The sequence below is a fragment of the Miscanthus floridulus genome, chromosome 8 (genome assembly GCF_019320115.1).
Source record: "Miscanthus floridulus cultivar M001 chromosome 8, ASM1932011v1, whole genome shotgun sequence".
Taxonomy (NCBI): domain Eukaryota; kingdom Viridiplantae; phylum Streptophyta; class Magnoliopsida; order Poales; family Poaceae; genus Miscanthus; species Miscanthus floridulus.
The window spans coordinates 71665627-71672391 of NC_089587.1; the positions used below are offsets into that span (position 1 = coordinate 71665627).

A 6765-nucleotide genomic window follows, 5' to 3' on the forward strand; every position below is an offset into this window, starting at 1 on the left:
CCTTGTTCCTTTTTGTTTCTCCTAGAGAATGCTTCTCTCTATACTCCCTCTCACAATCTATCATACTTTCTCTCTATCTCTCTCTCTCCTTGTCCGTTGTTCATATCCCTCTTCATAGTCTAGATCTTGACTTGAGCATGAGAGATCCATGGCATATACACCTGAGCGGCAACCATATTCTGTTGTCCAACTACTAACCTTAGCTTTTGCCTTCCCTATCCTCTCCCGTGTCTCTTATGGTCCACCACACAACAGATACTGTAATTTTGTTGTTGAGGTCATATCATCACAGGTTTTGAAGCCTTAGTCTTTGACCCCCTCCGTTCTTCATGATTTTGTGAAAATTTTGACCTTTTTTGGTACTAATTTGACATTATAGGTGTAGGTGTATTTTTTCTAAAACTGATTAAAGTTTGACAATTTTGACATTAGACAAAACTAAAAGACTACAAATGTTGCAATAGTGGAAATTACCAAACAAGCAAACAAAAATCAAAACTTTATCAAATGCATCTTAGGTATCCAGAAGCAACAGCAATATATATATCAAGGCTTTGGAACACATAAAACATCCAACTTAAACACCATGTCATTTGGGTATTGTACTAGTACCAGAAAAAACTCAAACTCATCAACTTGTTTGAAGCAGCCTCACGTCAGCCCCAATGTGAAACTTAATTCGGTCATGCAAGGGGAAATTAGTAGTATGGAGACACTGCAGGTACTGAATGGACTAGAGTCCATTCGAAACGCCACATACATACATACATAATGTGCATGCTTACTACAGAGATCTTGACCAAAAGAACTAGTAATCTGAATGATAGTTCATGGCTTCTCCAGATGTCCTTGGCACCACTGCCTTAGACATGATTGATGCACCTTGCCTCAGTGCCCTCAGCCTCTTATTCAGAAGTTCAGCATGGTCGGTTTTAGAGGAAACATTTGGCGTTAGTTTGAACCTTAGTTGTTGTCGCAGTTGAAACCACTTCTCTCCCTGTAAATAAGAAAATTTGACAGTTATAGCATGACTGTGAGTCCGGAACCAAAACAACTTCCACAACAATTAACACCAATAAGGAACACATATAGTTGTTTTTAAATGAGAAATAGAAATAGAAATATACATATTTCTATCTAGTAGTACTCAAGTGTTAGTTGAACCACTACCTGGTCTTTGTAACCAAGCAGACGGACAATCGGACAAATTATACGATCATGCCCATCAGCCTTATCCGTAGACCAAGTTTGTGGAACTAATTTTCCTAGGGAGTGGTATGTCAGGAATGAAGCTTGGCAGCACCCTGCAGCTGCTGGTATCTGGCAAATAGGGTACCAGGCAACAGAGAACCTAAAAATGGAGCATCTGGTTAGTGCATAAACAGAAAAGGAATCTTGTTATAAATTGGGAAAGTCAAGGCAGATCAGCCAATATCAGAGCAGACACATACCAGGAAGCCGGATGAAGATCAGATAGCTTGACACTTTCAAGTTGCTTAGGATCCCCAAATATTGGATTACCAGAAAGGTTTATGCCATCGCGAAGCTGTTTGATCCTATATTACATGACAACAAGATCAAGTAGGGATGGAAAAGACTCAGAAACAGTGTTTCTGGATCCTATAGCCTCTATGTATATAATAAATTATAAAAAATGTAAGGGAAAAAGCAAAGTAATTAAACAATAATACAGGCTCAACATACTTGGTGAAAATTGGAGGCCGTGAAAAGGGATTCTCCAATTCGAAGTACTCAAAGATGAGTCCGCCATGATTTTGTGACTTCCCTGGCTGTCCAAACAACTGAACCGCTGATAGAAGAGGTCGAAAATATGTAGAAAATTCTGGCCAAATAGAGTTTATATTTCCCTGCATCGGTACCTCAATCCCACAGCACTCGGGTTCTTCATACCAGCTCCACACGCTCCACAAACGCTGGTCTTGCAAGCTGATTTTACTTTTTGTGCAAGATATCTGTCCAATGTCTGGGGTGGCCGCATGTAAAAAGTTTTCAATATCGGCATGGATACCACTGAACATGTACACATCAGATGCTGCTTGAATTTCATATGCATTATTAGCGGCCTTAATAACCTTATCCAACTAAGATGATGCATGAGTACTAAATGCTACTATGTTCTCTTCTTTCTTCCGTTCTTCGCTATCAGCACATGAAGAAATAGCCAGATGACATAGTGACAAAGTTTTATCAGAAGTTGCTGCTCTAGAATCTGTGTCTTTGGTGTCACCACCAACTGGAGACATAGCTTTTTTCTGTTTTTCCCTATCAACGCATGAAGAATTAACCAGATGACCCAGTGACGAAGTTTTATCAGAAGTTGGTGCTCTGGAATCTGTCTTTGGTGCCACCACAAACTAGAGCCATAGCTTTTTTCTTCTGTTCTTCCCTATCAACACATGAAGACTTAACCACATGACCCAGTGATGAAGTTTTAACAGAAGTTGGTGCTCTGGAATCTCTGTCTTCCTTCCCACCACCAACTAGAGCCACAGTTTTTTTCTGTTCTACCCTATCAACACATGAAGGATTATCCAGATGACCTAGTGACGAAGTTTTATCAGAAGATGGTGCTCTTGTGTCTTCGGTCTCACCCCCAACTAGGGCCATAGCTTTTTTCTGTTCTTCCCTATCAAAACATGAAGAATTATCGAGATGACCTAGTGATGAACGATAATCAGAAGATGGTGCTCTTATGTCTTCAATGTCACCAACATCTAGAGCCACAGCTTTTTTCTGTTCCTCCCTATTAGCACATGAAGAATTAGCCAGACTACCTAGTGATGAAGACACTACTGGACACGGGTTCTTTGCCGAGTGCCCTAAACACTCGGCAAACCCAAGTTTGCACTCGGCAAAGAGTTTGCCGAGTGTTACACTCGGCAAAGACCCGCCGACATAGCTTTTGTCGGCAAAGGGTTCTTTGCCGAGTGCAATATATCGGGCACTCGGCAAAGCCTTTGCCGAGTGCCACGTCAACACTCGGCACTGAAAAGTCGCCGTCAACGGAAAGGCCCGTCTGACGGCGCCTTTGCCGAGTGGTGACGTGGCCGGCACTCGGCAAAGTTTTCCTATTTTTTTTAAAAAAAATCTTCGCCGAGTGGTGACATGGCCGGTATTCGGCAAAAAAAATTTATTTTATTTTTCAAAAAATCTTTGCCGAGTGCCATGGTGCTAGCACTCGGCAAAGTGCCCAGTTTCGCCGAGTGCCGTGACCATAGCACTCGGCAAATCTGGGACCTGAGACAGTTTTGTGCCCAGTTTTGCCGAGTGCTATGGTTGCAACACTCGGCAAATCTGCAGAAAATTCAATTTTTTTATATTTGCTTTCCATCACATATATTCTCACATTATTGTCACAGACAAGCAATTCACATATATTCTCACAATATATATCACACATGCATCACAATATATACCACACATGCCTCCATCACATACACATCCATGACAATATATATCACATCCATCACAATATCCAACACAATACATATATGTCACAAGTATTTGATCCAACACAAGTCTAAGTGCAACATAAGTCCATGAAACATGAAAAGAGACAAATCAAAGGCACCTACTACCACCCTGGCACCCCGGGCTGTGAAGAAGGGCCACCTGGGCACCCGGGCTGCGGAGGAGGGCCAGCTAGCCACCCGGACTGTGGAGAAGGGCCAGCTTCACTTGGATGCGTCGAGTGGTGCCCTTGAGGAGTCGGGTTCGAACCCGCGGACAGTGGCTGCGCAAAGGAAAAGCGAATTCATGAGTTTCTGCAGGAGGGTCGCACAAGCTAAAGCAATAAACAACCATACTCACCGGACTAGGTTCAGGAGTACGAAGCACTGGAGCGAGGAGCGAAGGTGGCACGGCTATACCCGTCGTGGCCTGAAGGTTCGCCATGAACGCATAAAGGTCCTGCAGCCTCTTCTCCTCGGCCTGCCTCCTTAGCTCTTGCTCCACCTGCGAGGCCGCCTGCGTGGCCTCCAGCCTCTGCACCTGGGCCTGCAATATTTCACCCGCAATGTTTCAACAATGCAAAGGCAAGATATATGTAAAAGCAATGAACGACGAATAAAACAGGACTAACCTAGAGTTCCGCCACCTGCTGCTGTGAACTCTGCTGCCGAGGTCGTATAGGGAGGGAGGAGCTCGTGCTCGTTGCTCGAATCTGGGAGAGGGTGGGGGTAGAGGCCGTGTCAACTTGGCTGTCCGCCATCCAGTACCGGTCGTGCTGCTTCCCTCCTCCAAGCCTCATCACGAGGTCTGCATCTAGGGGCTGGGAGGCCGGATCAAAGTCCTCCCCATGGCGCCTGCGAGCCGCCGAGGAGTACTCGCTGAGCTTGCTGTGGACGCTCATGTTGGTGTACGCCTCGGGCGGGTCCTCCGGGTTGTAGGTGAGGTCCAAGGCTGTCGCCTTGCCCTTGTGTGCCAGGGCGTACGCCATGAACTCGTTGCACTCCTGGCCACCATGCGACTGGGACTGCGAGGAAAACACCAAGATGATTACAAGTAATGAGAATTGAGCATTCGAATGAATAAAGAAATAAATATAAAGAGCGTTACCCATGTCTGGGCGTACGCGCCGAGGTGGCGGTTGCCTTGGTGGTGTGGCACACCACCCATCTGCAGACGGCAGTCCTGACGGATGTTGTGCTTTTCCATCCACTCATTCGAGCACCACCTGTCCACAATGGCCGCCCAGCAGGCTCGGTCCTTGGCGCACCAATCAGGACACATCTGCAGACCATCAAGTATATAACATGTCAAAAGATGAAATGAAGCCTACCTATTCTTCATGGAAGGAATCAGTATTAATGTTTTGTACTAACCTGGAGGTACCCCGGCATCACCATCAAAATCCTTGAGGCGTTGTCTCACCACCTCCTCTCTCATACGATCCGCTTCAGCATGGAAGATCCAGCGGGTATAGTTTGGTGTGAATCCAAACTTGCAAAGATCTTCCCCCACCTTCCTATTTTTTCTTTTCCTGTTGTCACATTTGCTATAGGGACACGGCATCCGACTCGCCCCTTGAGCAGCCGGGCCAAATGCATGGTCTAAGAAAGTAGAGGTATTGCACATCCATTCTGGGGTCATCTCTACGTGGCCCGTGTACATCCAGTCACGGTTATCCATCCTCTGACATATATATATAAGCGAGTAATAAAACCAGCAATTGCATCTACATGGCGTTCCTACTATCTAATAGGTGAAGGATAGGTCCTAATCCCACCCGCGGGTGCGTAGATGAGATTAGTCTCCATGCTCTACTCCTATCTGAGATGGAATTTCGGCAGCACCTCCCTACTGTTCTACCGATACACGTCCTGGCAGGGAGAGTGTGTATCCGGAGAACAACGAGGAGGTGCTGCCGACACTCGGCCTCGGACCGGAGCAGGACATGGAAACTAACCCATCTACGCATCCGCGGTCTGTCCAAAAAACGTGGACAATCCGAAACAGATACGGTTGGAAGTATGGAATACTTCCAATCGTATCTCTTTTGGATGGGAGACGCCTAACTGGGTGACGTTATCTACGACCATGCATGATATGGGTACAGGAGTTATACCTAGGGTGGTGGTGCAGTCAGGCTAGCGGGGCGGTGGCGAGTCAAAGCTGTGGCGAGCCGACGCTGTGCAGGCAGACCGGCTCGGCGCGGGGCTACTCCGGATCGGCTCTTCTCTGCAAAAACAAGGAACAAAAGTCTATCATTTTCAAAAAAAAATCTACAGAACCTCCCCTGCACGGTGAGGTTCCCAAAACCTGCAAAAATCAACGGCACGATGGGCGGCACTGACGTGCGGGCCTGGGCGGTCAGCGGCTGGGCGCGGCGGTTGCTGAGGCGAGCAGCGCGGCTGCGGTTGGGCTGGCGCGGAGCTAGGCCGGCGCGGTTGTTGGGCCAGCACGCGGTTGGGCCGGCGCGGGGCGCCAGGGGGAGGCCGAGCCGGGCTGGCGCGGCTGCTCGGGCTGAAAACAGAGGAGGGGAGGAAGGAAAGAAATTTCCTTTTTCTTTTTCCAAACAAATTTTCCAAAAGCATTTTAAATTCAAATTTCAATTCTCTTTGAACTTTTTGATCAATACCAAACATTCACAAAATAATATGCAGCGACATGAATGCACATACATGTTACTATTTTATGATAAATTTTAAATTCATGAGAAATTTATTTATTTCTACATTTCATGAGCACAAAATACATAATTAAATCATTTTAAACCTATTTTCTAAAAGAGGCAAATTTTGGGTGTTACAATTCTACCCCCCTTAAGATGAATCTCGTCCTTGAGATTCGGATGATTGCTTACTCAAACAGTTGTGGGTAAGACTTTCTCATATCCTCTTCTCTTTCCCAAGTAGCTTCATCCTCTGTATATTGATTCCACTGCACCTTGCACATCTTTATAGTTCGGCTTCTTATAACTCTTTCGGCAGTTTCCAAGATCTTTATCGGATACTCTTCATAAGTAAGATCTTCCTTAACAGCAAGTTCTTCCAAAGGAATCTGCTCTTCTGGTACCCTCAAACACTTTTTCAATTGGGAAACATGGAACACATCATGCACACCTGACAAACTGTCAGGCAGTTCCAACTGATAAGCTACTTCTCCACGTCTCTCTAGGATCTTAAAAGGTCCTATATACCTTGGTGCTAACTTTCCCTTCATATTGAATCTTTTCACACTTCTCATTGGTGATACCTTCAAGTACATATAATCACCAACTTCAAAAGTCAGCTCTCTTCTGTG

General features: G+C 45.7%; 1 pseudogene; it reads right to left on the reverse strand.

Moving 5' to 3' along the window:
- Positions 1-784: 784 nt before the first annotated feature.
- On the reverse strand, positions 785-4862 carry LOC136469363 (uncharacterized; annotated as a pseudogene).
- Positions 4863-6765: the final 1903 nt, after the last annotated feature.